Source organism: Callorhinus ursinus, unplaced genomic scaffold (genome assembly GCF_003265705.2).
Source record: "Callorhinus ursinus isolate GAN/ISIS: 27379988/994484 unplaced genomic scaffold, GSC_fseal_2.0 scaffold88, whole genome shotgun sequence".
Classification (NCBI taxonomy): domain Eukaryota; kingdom Metazoa; phylum Chordata; class Mammalia; order Carnivora; family Otariidae; genus Callorhinus; species Callorhinus ursinus.
The window spans coordinates 1,866,105-1,879,138 of record NW_027397150.1 but is presented as its reverse complement, the minus strand read 5'-3'; the positions used below and the strand labels follow the sequence as shown (position 1 = coordinate 1,879,138).

The window sequence follows — 13,034 nt, the reverse complement described above, 5'->3', positions numbered from 1 at the left end:
ATGCAGGAGATGTGGGCAGAGTCCACACACCAGCCTAGGACTTGGGCATCCCACCTGGTGCTCCTGGCTGGGCCCCTCTCCCAGCCAGAACAGCTTCTTCGCCGCGGCAGGAGGGTGGGGCTGGCTGCTGGCCCTGCCCTGAGTCCTGGCCAGTCTCGGCGGGAGGCCCCTCAGGCTGGCCTGGGGCAAGGTGGCCCCTGTTGGAGTTGGCCACACCAGCTTGGGGGCCAGGGGCCGGGGGCCAGGGGGGCAGTGGTGGGGAGGAATTGCCAGGCTGCGAGGGAGCAGGAGGGAGTTGGTGGTGGTGGCTGGAGGGAGGAGGCCCTGTTGAGGGATCCCACGCCCTTGGGAGCGCAGAGGAGAGAACTTGACTTCTGGGCAGGTGGCCTTGTACCAAGAAAATCAATTTTGGGGTCAGGTTGTCCAGAGCTCGCCCTGACCGAGGCATGAATGTTGCCCCCCTCATTTCCAACTCCTAGGTGTCACCTTGACTCCATGGCCTCCCCATCAGACCCTGGGAGGACTGGACAGACCCTGGACCAGCCCCCCACACCAAGCTCCCCCCTACCCTCTTTCTGCTTCAGCGCCTGTTTCCTTAGGAGGGCAGAGCCCCAGCGTCGTGCCTGAGGGGGACAGATTAGGACCGGGTTGCTAACCAGAGAGCTTTAATTCTCTCTTCTCCCACTGCCTCACTGGGGCTCCCTCTGCCAAGGAGCGCCTACCGGGCCGGGCTGTCTGTGGAAGGTCAGCTGGAAGGCTCAGCGGGGATCTTGGGGGATCCTGACGTGACCCCACAGGAGGGATGGAATTTGCTGCCCTCCCTCGGGCTGGGGCACAGATAAAATAGGCTGGTGCCTCTATGCAAATTCCCACGGGTTAGCTGTCATTCTGCCCCGTTATCTCTGGCTCTGGGAGGCTTGCGGGACACCGGAGAGGGAGAGTGATGTCATTGCACAGAAAACCTTGAATTCGCTAATTGTTATACGAGAACACCGAACCATTTGCACCCTTCCCTGATTTAACCATTTGCAGCTACAGATTGCGGGCCATGTGCCTCACAACTTTCTGAGACACTCAGCTTGTTCCAGAGCCTAGACTGAGACCCCCCTGGCTTCCCCCAGTGGATTCCCACAGTAGTCCACGAGGTGCACAGCACTGTGTTCTTTCCCCCATTTTGGCCCCACATGAGCACACCGGGTTTCGGCATCCCACGGCCACGTCGGGAGTAAAGGGATGTGGGGGCCGTGGGGGCCCCTCGTCTGAAAGCTAGAGATACTGGCTCCTTCCTCCCGGTGCCGTGAGGACTGTGCCAGCCCTGTGCAGAGAGCACGGTCCCTCGCCTGCAAGTGCTCCAGAGACGGACGTGTGGGGTGCAGCAGGGTTTGTGTGGATGCCTCGTGGGGAGAGAGGTGATGCTCAGATGCTTCAGGCAGCAGCCGGATCCCCCACCCCGGGAGGAACTGGCTCTTCAAGGCAAACTCGCTGGGATTGGACAAGTGCTTGATTAGGGGGCACGCCTTGCTTCTCTCTGGCTGGGCCGCCACCCCCCGTAGGCTCTGTGAGCCGTCTCCACGGCTCCCCGCAATCCACCTGGCCGCAGCTTCAGCAGATTCCTTCTGGAAATGGCCTGCACCGACACCTCAGAATCTGCTTAGTGTTTTCGTCCCATCGGAGGCCACAGTTTTGCACCGAATCTGGCCTCTTTCACCTTTCCTGGCCTCACGCCCTTCGGAGTCCTAGGGGGGGTGGGGGGTGGGGGGGGGGCAGGAGCTCCTCTGTGTGGCACCTCGCTCTCTATGGCTCCCTGCACTGGTGTCTCCTGACGCCCTACCTGCAGGACAGTCCCTGCTGCCAGGGGCCCTGTCCCCTCCAGGTCTCACCGCGGTCTGTCCTTTAAGTCTGTTCAAAGGTTACCTTCTGAGTAAGGCCTTCCCTGGCCGGCCTACTTAACGTTGCACATTCCACCCTCGGCCTGCTCCCCGTTCTCCTACCCTGCTTTCTCGTATCACCACCTGACCTGCAGTGTATTTTACTTATTTATTTTCTGTCTCCACCCACAGAAAGTACACTCTTTAAGGGCAGGTTTGTGTTGGTTTTGTTGATGTGGCGAGGTGCCCGGCATGTTGTAGGTGCTGGGTAAATATTTGTCGAACAAATGAATGAATATCACCCCACTCTCGTGTTCCTGAATCCCCTGGCCCAGTGACACGGTGCCCAGCCAGGCCAGGCGCTCAGCAAGCCAGCCTGTCATTGGGTCTGAGTTGGAACCAGCTCATCTGTCAGCTTCCTTCCGATGCTCCCTCATTGTCCATTTCCAGCAGGTGAAAACCTGAGACACCAGGGCTCCGCACGGCCAGAAGTGGGGTCGGGGAGGGGACAGAGAGCTGTGTGTGTGCCGGGCAAATGGAAGGCACACTGAGGATTTGGGAGACGACATGGGAGTAGGGCGGGGAAGAGGGAGGAGCCAACTTTGGTTCACTTACCCCTCGCCTTCAGCCTTGAAGTGCGAAATTGCTGCGGAGGTGGAGAAAAAGTAGGTTCGGCTCCTTGTGGCCCAATGGAAAGAATTGGAGTAGGAAGGCAGGGAGAGGTAGGGGGAGGCGGAGCGGGGAGGAGGAAGAGGAAGAGGGCCCCTGGTGCTCAGCCTAGCTCGGCTTACCCTTGGGGAAAAAGCATAGGTCCGTGTGGTCCCTTCCTGTGGGTGTGTGTCCAGGTGTGCGAGAATTCGCAGGGCTAGGGCTCAGCAGGTGGTAGCAGAGGAATCTGCGACCGAGTGTGGAGGCCGCCTAGGAGCATGTTTGCCAAGGAGCGGGAATTATGGGCGCAGCGAGGTGTGCGTCCGGTGTGCGTAGGCAGGATGTAAGCATCTGTGAGTTTGCACATGGCTCCGTGGAGAACAATATGTCCCATTCCTGCCTTTACAGCCGGGGGAGGCCTTGGAGAGCTTGGCAAAAGGCCCAAGGAGCAGCAGAACAGGGAAAAGCCTGGGCAATAGGGCCCTAGGGAGGGAAGTATAAAGGGTCTGGGATTAAATTTGTTGAAGAGAAGCCTAAAGAGTAAGTTAGTAACTGTCTCCATGCAAAGAAATGAGTTTTAGTCCCAGTGGCCAAGAGGTGGATTAAAAGAAAAATGCACTGAAGTTGCATCTAGAAAAATTTAGGTTACGCAAGGAAAAATGATCCTCTTGACTCTGAAGGTTATTAGCCTCTGGCATCTCTTAAGGATCAAGAGGAATGTTTTCAGTAATAGGACAGATCCCATCTTCTTAAGGTAGAAAAGGGGCAGTTCTGCTTGGGAATGCATATACATACACCCAGTTGTTTTTTTTTTTTTTTTTTTTTTTTAATTCAGGTGTTCGTTCGTTCAACACTTATTGGGGTTCTCTATGTCAGGCCTTACGGGGGAGACGAAGATCACTACTACCTGATCTCTTTGCTCAAAGAGCACATAGTCCTGCAGGGGCGATCAAACAGATTCGAGCCGAGTCTCCATCATTCAGGAAGCGCCTTCGGAAAAATGCAAACAGGGCTCTTTGGGGGGATCACTTGCCGACCTCCAGCAGCCCTGGGTCATTTCTGCAGTGGAGGCTGGTGGTGATGTCGTGCGGAGCTGAGGCTGCATACCTCAGGAATCAGCTCAGGGGAGTGGGGCTGCTGGTTGGGGGCTGGGGGGCTCCTCCGGGAAAAGGAACAGTTACTTGCTCTGTGGTCAGAGGTCAACTTTCAGTGGGGGGTGAGGGGCTGTTCCCTTCCATCCAGGAGTTGGGGGTGGGCAAAGAGGCCTGAGTTGGGGTGAGAGCCAGGGACTGGGTAGGGACAGATCAAGGACACAGGAGTTCTGAGTTGTGTTTCCATGAGAGAAGCGAGAAAGTGTGGCTCAGTGCGGGCTGGGCCATAATGGTGGGGATGAGGAGATTCGTGTCCACTTTCTGCTGGTCACTGCGCTAGGAGCTTTATCCGTAGTTTGTGTTTCTTCTTTACTTATTCAACAAATGTTTCTCTCTTTTTTTTAAGATTTTATTTATTTATTAGGGAGAGCACAAGCATAAGCAGGGGGAGGGGCAGAGGGACAGGAAGACCCCCGGCTGAGCGGGGAGCCTGTTGCGGGGCTTGATCCCAGGACCCTGAGATCACAACGCCAGCGGGTCACTTAACCAACCTGACCGAGCCACCCAGGCACCCCTCAACAAGTAGTTCTTGAGCACCCATTCAGGGTAAGGTATCTGCTGGGTGCTGGGGGATATAGCATCAGCAAGACAAGTAGAGTTTTTGCCCTCCTGGGAGGAGCTAGAAAAGCAAAGGGCCAGTTATAATGTGATTTGGGGGGGTCGTAAGGGGAGCGTAGGTGCTAAGGGATCCCGCAGGAGGGGACTCAACCCAGCCTGGTGGGGAGGGCATCAGTAAGGATCTCTGAAAGATGCTGAAGTCTGAGCTGGGCATTTAAGGACGGTTAGACGTGTGAAGACGTGGCCTGTGGTGGTGAGGAGAGTGTTCCAGGCAGGAGCGTGGCATGGGCATGGCCTGGAGGTGAGAATGTGCAGAACCGGACTGTAGAGAGCCAGCTTACAGGCTGAGAATGCAGTTGAGAAGGACGTCAGGACCAGCTCTTCCAAGGAGCTTCAAAGTCAAATGAAAGATTTTGGACATTTCATTAAGGGCTTGGGGCACTACTGAGGAATTTTAAGCAGGGGGCTGGAGAGATGAGAGTTGTGTCTTATTTAGAAAACTTCCCTGGGCGGTAGGGCAGAGCAGGGCCTGGGGTTGGGAAGACTCCGGAGGCAGGCCTTCCTTAGGAGGCTACAGCATCAGTCCAGGCTGGAGTGAGAACAGCCTGGGCCAAGGGGGCTCAGCAGGCGTGAGAAGGAGAGGATGGATTTCCAGATTGGCTCATGCATTGTGGAGAGTGAAGAGGGTTTCAGCAACCACGTGAGTGGTGCCGTGGTCTCCGGGATGGGAAATCCAGGAACAAGGGCTTGATACACCACAGATTCTTCTCCACCTCTCTCCCATTTTCCAGGTCAGGAAACTGAGGCAAAGAGCAAAAGTGACTTCAGGACCCGGCTGGTGGCTGAACTGGGATTTGAGGTGATGACCAAAGCAGTCTAAGCTCATCACTTGCCCCTTTCTGGGCTCTCCTGCGAGCTGGCTGACCCGGGGAAGGGTTTGGCTGGTAGCCAGCGGGAACTGCAGTGTTTCTGTGGGTGGAGGCCAGGGCTGCAGTGAGGAAGCGGGAGGTCAGGCCTCAGAAGTGGGGCAGGAAGTTCAGCTCCGAGGCAGCCACCCCTCCAAGGCTACTGCAGATCTGGCAGCTTCAGAAAGAGGCTAATGGAGAGACCCTGAGGCCCAGCCCCTGGATCTTGCAACTCGGGGTTCCTGTCCTCAAGGCTCTCTGACTTTCTGGAGCTTTCTGACTGCCCAACTTCTACCTCTAGCAACAAAAGCTTTCGCAACCACCAGGACATACAGAGAAGCACTCCCGTATCTATTAGTTCCAGAGGGGCTTGTCACCTCTTGGAAAGGCCTTAATATTTGTATACCCTTTGGAGAAAAGAGAAAAACACACCTAAACACTGTTAAGTGGTGTGCTCAAGGTCCCAGCATCCTTGAACCCCTTATGTATCTTCCTCTGGCTCCTGGTGCTCAGCATGGTAGTACCTGGCCCAGAAGCTAGCTCAGTGGGAGTTCATAGTTTTGCACTGGTTCTGCATGTTCTAGAATCCAGATCTCTGGACTCTTGGTCACTCCCTGGACATTGAAAATACCCAAAGTGAAGCATCCCTGGGGCTGGGGCTGGCTGTAGGCTCCAGCAGACACGGGATGGTTGGGCTACCTTAGGCCCCCTCCTGTACCCCCTAACCCCGCCACAAGGAGTCCCAGCTTGCTCAGACTTACTCTGTTCTCTACGTGACATCTGTCCTCACATTGCCAATACTGCAATCACCCCGGGTGCTGGTTAGAAATGAAGATTCCAGTTTGTCTTCTTAGACCCCTGAGACTCAGAATCTGTGGGGGAGTTCATGGGGGTGTTCTCTTGAATTTGCATTTTAAACTGGCTTCCCCCCTAATTCTTAGGCAGTCCTGTCCTTGGAGATGCAGAGAGGTTTCTCCGGGCAGAAAACTGAGGTCTGGGACGGCCCTGGCCCAAGGCCTTGAATGGGAGTTGTCCCTACCCCCGACCCTGCACTGTTTGGGGACTGTGGCTGGGTTGCCAGGGGAAACAGGCTGTGTAACTTCCGGGCTTTGGCGGCTTTCCCTCCTTGGCCTTATCTCAACATCCGCCATGCAGTCCAGGGTCTGTGCTGGTCACGTAGGAGGGGAAGCTGGTGCCAGGCATGAGGAGGCGTGTCCAGGGCACCCGGGACCTGGGGGAACCTGGGATGGGCGGGAGGGTGGAGATGTGGTTTTGAAGAGGGGTGGAGGCTGTAGATTCCTTAATGGCTTTCTCCTTGGCCTGGGGGCTCTCTGCCCCGGCGGGGGGGGGGGGGGGGGGGGGGCCACATAGGGGGTGGGCTGTGTGGTCGCCATGGCTCTGTCAGAGCTCTGGAAGTTCAGCGCCCCACTCCCCACCGTCACCCCCTCCAGGCCCAAGGGTGGTAGGCTGATAGTGCCTCCTTGGCCCGTGCCCTCTCCCCTCCTTCCCTGCCTCTTGCCTCTGGACCCAGGGCCTCCAGTCACCTCCCACACCCTCCCCCCCCCCCCTCATCCCCACTCACCCCTGCTCTTTCCCTGGGGCTCACCATCTTTCTCCACAGCCCTCCGACTCTCTCCCCACTCCCTGCCCCATGCCTCATTTCCCGGTTTTTAAGGAGGGGAAAAGAGAGTTCTGGAGAAATAGGGAAGGCAGCAAATTCTTTGAGTAAAACGATTCATGCATTTAAGTGTTTATTTATGTGTTCAGTTCTACTTTGCTTTGGGAAGAATTGAAGGCCCTTCTGAGAGTTCAAGTACTCCAGGAAGAAGGGGTAGTGAGATAGACTTTCAGGCATCTTTGCAACTTAGAGGATTTACAGTCTGATTCCTGACCGCGTTTATACTACGCAGAGGACAAAGAGGTCCCCCACCCCACATAGCCCCCTGCTCTGGGGGGTGGAAAAGGAAAGAAAACCACCAGGCACTGTGCAAATTGGTTTTCGAGCCTGGTCGGCACAGTGCCTCTTGGGGCTGTTGCCCCGTGTCGCAGATGAGGACACAAGGCCCAGGTGGTTGGGCAGGTGGCCCAGGGGCTCTCGGCTGTGAGCGGCTAGGTCAGGGCTATAACCCTGCTAGTCTGGCTCCAAAATTAGTCACCACTTTCCTTCTTCACTGTGCTGCCCGGGGAGCACATATCATGGGAGAGCCTCTTCCGGGCTGTCCTAGATGGACTTCTTGGCTGTGAACCAGCCTAGAAACAATGTGCTTTCCTGAGAACTGAGTGAGCATCCCACAATTCCCTTTATGGACAGCTGGTCACCCTGACAATGGGAGCAGAATCTGGTAGGGCCATGAAGGCAGGTCCGGAGGAAGGAGGTGGGACCCCTATGTTGGAGAACTCCCAAGACACGTGTGTCAAAGGCGTTCAGAGACTACACGAGCAAAGAACTACATGCGCTCAACACAAACTCTCCAGCGGGAAATGTGCGAAGCCGCATCCTGGCTGGCCATTCTTTTCTATGGCCTTGCTACCCCAAGCCCCGCCGAAAAACCTCAGCATCGCCGATCCCTGGCCTGCAAAGTGCGGGTTCTAAATGCATTTCAAGCGCAGAGAAACAGAGAGAGAGAGGCAGAGAGAGGGAAGCGGGGAACCAGTCTCTCTTCTCGTTGCTCTTAGACGGGAGACGCGCTCCAGGGAGCGGCCAGACCTGTCATTTTAACCATTGGCTCCTCCGCTCTTATCTCTCAGGCTCCTCCCATTTAAAATGTGCTTATTCATCGGAGTCAAAATTCTCGCCCCTCCAGCCCTACCAGCGTGGGGAGCACCTCGGGACGCCTGCAGGGTGGGGCCGGCCCCGGGGAGGGCTCCAAGGCCCAGTGGGGCGAGGAGGAGCTGCGGGGGCCCAGCGCCCCCGGGGGAGGCTCCTCTGAGTGACGACGCGGTGGGAAGGGTCAGGGAGCTAGGGGTGGGATTCGGGTAGGGCAGGGAGTCGGGACCGCCCTCTTCCTCAGGCTCTCCAGCCCCTCCAGCTGCGGACTGCTCTCCCCCCGGCCTTGCTGCGCAGAGGGGAAGCTGCGAAGGGGCGGAGCGGAGGACGGGAGGGAACCGAGAGTCTGGGGATGGGCTCGCAGGAAGCGGACGCCCAAGATGCACAGCAAGGAGGAAGGCCGGGACGAAACGGAGGGCAGGGCGCAGGGGAGAAGGTGGGAGAGGGCCCGGGAGGAGTGGGCAGAGCCGGCTGAGGCTGCGAGGGGAGAGCAAGGGCACGCCACCCCGGCCCCACCGGATACGGCTGCACTTGGGAGCCAAGTTTTCCTGAGAAGGGGAAGGTTGCCTCCCTGCTTATCAGGGGTGGAACCAGACTTTGTGAGGCCCGAAGCTCGTGCAGTCTGGGAAGCCCCATTGAAGAGAAACGAGGCAACATTATTAATACACAATTAATTGCAGGAGTGAACCCTTATTTGGTATGATAAATCATGACAAATTAGAAATGTTTCAAAATCTGGCAAGTACTATAAAAATCATAACATCTGGAAGAGCAACAGATTTAAGTGAATTCACTGCCTGAGACAACTCTAAAATAGCTTTCATCCTTCCGTTTTTTGGCCGGTTATTCTTTGTGTCCAAACGACAGTGATTTTATATTATTTTATATGGACAGAATAGAGTGATAATTCATTCCTTCTTCTGATATGGATTGATCGACGCTTTTATTGTTATTAATAGATTAGGATGTTTCTTTCATTTCAGTTTGCCGTTGGTAAAATCATATCAATTTTTGTAATTGTCAAATTTGGGAAAATCGGTGCTAAATTTCTTACATGAGCTATAAATTTCAGGACATTGTTCAGTAATTAAATGTTCTTTGAATTGAGGGCACTCATTAACCAACTTGTCATAGGTTCTGATTTTAGGGTACTAATATGAGTTTTATGCAAGCTCTGTCAATGTCAATATTTTATGTCAAATCAACAGGAAATCTAATATATTCCCAATGTGTTCATAGGATTTTTTTCTCCTTGTTAATTGGATTATTAAACAATCCAAGGGCCTATTTATTCAAAATTTGTCTATTTCTCTTACTGAATTATGTTGTTGATAGAGTCTGAACAGTTTTGTTACCATTTACTTTTCAATTTCATAATAATTTGTACTGATTTCATGGTTCATTTTTACCACTTTTGTTTCATAAACCTATTAAGTTCTTTTATTGAGATATAATGACACATAACATTATCTTAGTTTCAGGTGTACAACATAATGATGCAGTGTTTGTGTACACTGAGAAATGATCACCTTGAGAAGTTGAGTTAGCATCTGTCACCACACACAGTTCACACATTGTTTTCGTACGACGAGAGATGTTAAGATCTACTCTTTTAGCATCTTCCAAATGTACAATACAGTATTATTATTTGTTTATTATTTATTTATTTTTAAAAAAGATTTTATTTATTTATTTGACAGGGAGAGACACAGCGAAGAGAGGGAACACAAGCAGGGGGAGTGGGAGAGGGAGAAGCAGACTTCCTGTGGAGCAGGGAGCCCGATGTGGGCCTCGATCCCAGGACCCTGAGATCATGACCCGAGCCGAAGGCAGCTACTTCACCGACTGAGCCACCCAGGCGCCCCACAATACAGAATTATTAACCACAGTCATCCTGTTGCACATTAACCCCCATGACTTATTTATTTTATAACTGGGAGTTTGTACCTTTTGACCATCTTTGCCCAACTGCCCACCCCTGACTCCCCACCTCTGGCAACCACAAATCTCCTCTCTGGATCTATGAGTTTGATTTTGTTTCCTTGCCGCTGTTTTAGATTCCACACATAAGTGAGTGTTGGTTTACAACCCTCTCAGGAGCTTCCTGGATATAATCTGAAACCGGCCCCATATGCGGAGGGCAGAGAGAGGCCAGAGAGAGAGATGACCACTCCAGGTTTGAAGGTGGCAGATTTAATAAGCAAGGGGGCTTACGTAAGAGGCTTGTCTTGGGTGGGAGTCAGACAAGTAGATCCTGCACCTGCCCCCCCAAATCTTAAAAGTTTATATAGAGGCCTTAGCTGGGTTCAGTCACATATACTGGCCAAATGTTCTCGGTGCCACATCATTATCCAAGGCTGTGTCTTTGGAGCAGCCTCTGGGAGTGGCAAAGCCAAGTGGAACCCACATTCCAAAGACAGAGGGGGGCCAAGAAGCCTCTGATGGCCTGGGTCCAGGTCATGGGTCAACCAGTGGTCAGGTCTTTGATGACCTCCCCCGACAGCTAGATCGTACCATTTGTCTTTCCCTGTCTGACTTATTTCACCTAGCAAAATACCCTCAGGATGCATCCATCTTATCACAAATGGCAAGATTTCATTCTTTTTTTAATGGCTGACTAGTATTCCATCTATCTATCTATCTATATCTATCTATCTATCTCACATTTTCTGTGTTCATTCATTCATCAATGGACACTTAGGTTGTTTTCATGTCTTGGCTATTGTAAATAATGCTTCAAGTATCACAGAAGAGTGTATATTTTTTTGATTTAAGTGTTTTTGTTTTCTTTGGATAAATACCCACAAGTTGTTTGCTGGATCATATGGCAGTTCTCTTTTTAGTTTTTTGAGGAACCTCCATACTGTTTTGCACAGTAGCGGCACCAATTTACATTCCACCAACAGTGCAGGAGGATTTCCTTTTTTCTACACCCTCGCCAACACTTGTTACTTCTTGTCTTTTTGATACTAGGCATTCTAATAGGTGTGCGGTGATATCTCCTAGTGGTTTTGATTTGCATTTCCCTGATGATCAGTGATGTTGAGCCAGTTGTATATGTTCTTTTCTTAGATCTTATTTATTTATTTGAGAGACAGAGACAGAGCATGAGCAGGTGTGAGGGGCAGAGGGAGAGGGAGAAGCAGACTTCCTGCGGAGCAGGGAGCCGGATGTGGGGCTCAATCCCAGGACCCTGAGATCACGACCTGAGCCAAAGGCAGAAGCCTAACCAACTGAGCCACCCAGGCGCCCCTACTTGTATGTCTTCTTTGGAAAAATATTTACTCAGAGCCTCTGCCTATTTTTAAATTGGATTTCTCTTTCTTGCTTGCTTGCTTGCTCGCTGTGGAGTTGTAGGAGTTCTTTATATATTTTAGCTATTAACCCCTTATCAGATACATGATTGGTAAGTATTTTCTCTCATTCAGTAGGTTGCCTTTTCATTTTGTTGATCATTTCCTTTCCTGTACAAAATGAACTCATTAATTTTAAAGTAAATTTTCTCTTCTTTAACACATACATTTAAAGTTGATGGAGGAGGGCGCCTGGGTGGCTCAGTTGGTTAAGCGACTGCCTTTGGCTCAGGTCATGATCCCGGAGTCCCGGGATCGAGTCCCACATCGGGCTCCCTTGCTCAGCAGGGAGTCTGCTTCTCCCTCTGACCCTCTTCCCTCTCGTGCTCTCTATCTCTCATTCTCTCTCTCTCAAATAAATAAATAAAATCTTAAAAAAAAATAAAGTTGATGGAAGAAGAGAACATACTCTTTTTAAAAGATTAAAAAAAAATTTTAAGTAAACTCCATGCCCAACGTGGGACTCAAACTCACGACCCTGAGATCAAGAGTTGCATGCTCTACCTACCGACTGAGTCAGCCAGGTGCCCCGAAGAGGATGTACTCGTGATACATGTCCAAATCTGTTCACTCTCACTTGTATTATTTAAATCTTCAAAGAAACTTTCCAAGATCAGTTTAGAAAGGCATGTTCAAGTTGTATCGACTTTTTGAAGAAATATTTTTGCATTTTGTTTTTTGTATTTCTCTCCCAAGCCTTTGAAAATATGTTACAGATCCTTAAAAAATCATTGTTACCTAGTAAGGTGTGGTAGGCAGGATAATGCACCACCTCTCCTCCAAAGATCTACCTCTTAATTCCCCAAACCTCTAAATATTTACCTTACATGGTAAAAGGACTTTGCAGATATGAATAAGGTAAGGATTCTGAGAGGGGAGATTCTCTTGGATTATCCTGGCGGGCTCAACCTAATCACACGAGTCCCTAAAATCAGAGAAACTTCCCCATAGAAGGAAATGTGACTTGTGTAGAGTGCTCAGCGGTGTAATGTTACTGGCTTTAAATATGGAAGAAGTGGGGCTTGAGCCAAGGAATATGGTGGCCTTCAGAAACTGGACAAAGGATTCACCCTAGAGCCTTTATAAAGAATGTGATCCTGCTGAGAACTTGGTTTTAGGCTGGTGAGAACTCCAGCAACGTGAGATGATAAATCTGTGCTGTTTTAAGCAACTAAATTTGTGGTAATTTGTTACAGCAGCAGTAGAAAACTAATACACAAGGCTTGAACAGTTTTTAAATGGAAAGACTGTCTCATTATACTCAGAAGCGTTCAAGTGGGCATGTAGGTTTGAAATTATCTACGAGAAGAATGCAAAAAGGAAAAACCGTATCACTGTTGGAAAAACAGAACCGTCAACAAGCTTAGGTCCTCTGGAGACAGCTTTTTCTCTGGTGAGATGTATAATGTGTTTATAATTATATATGTTGCATTACTAGGTCTCTTCCTGGCCAGAGAGAACTTCCGTTTTGGCCAGGCAGTGATAAGAACAGAATCTCCACTTAAAATTTTATACAATAGGAGGGTTAGAATTTATTCATGGACTGGCTGCTGGCTGCTGCTGCTGCTTCTTTTTTAAGATTTTACTTATTTATCTGACAGAGAGAGAGACAGCGAGAGAGGGAACACAAGCAGGGGGAGCGGGAGAGGGAGAAACAGACTTCCCGCTGAGCAGGGAGCCCGATGCGGGGCTCGATCCCAGGACCCTGGGATCATGACCTGAGCCGAAGGCAGACGCTTGACTGAGCCACCCAGGCATCCCTGGCTGCTGGCTTCTTAAAAAAA

At 51.3% G+C, this 13,034-nt stretch overlaps 1 long non-coding RNA gene across 1 annotated transcript; it reads right to left on the bottom strand.

Moving 5' to 3' along the window:
• Positions 1–2,244: 2,244 nt before the first annotated feature.
• LOC141371700 (uncharacterized) lies at positions 2,245–2,759 on the bottom strand. Its single transcript, XR_012376862.1, has 3 exons — positions 2,660–2,759; positions 2,484–2,514; positions 2,245–2,384 (listed from the first exon to the last, which is right to left on the bottom strand). It is a non-coding gene; the product is annotated as an uncharacterized lncRNA (long non-coding RNA).
• Between the last annotated feature and the right edge of the window lie 10,275 nt (positions 2,760–13,034).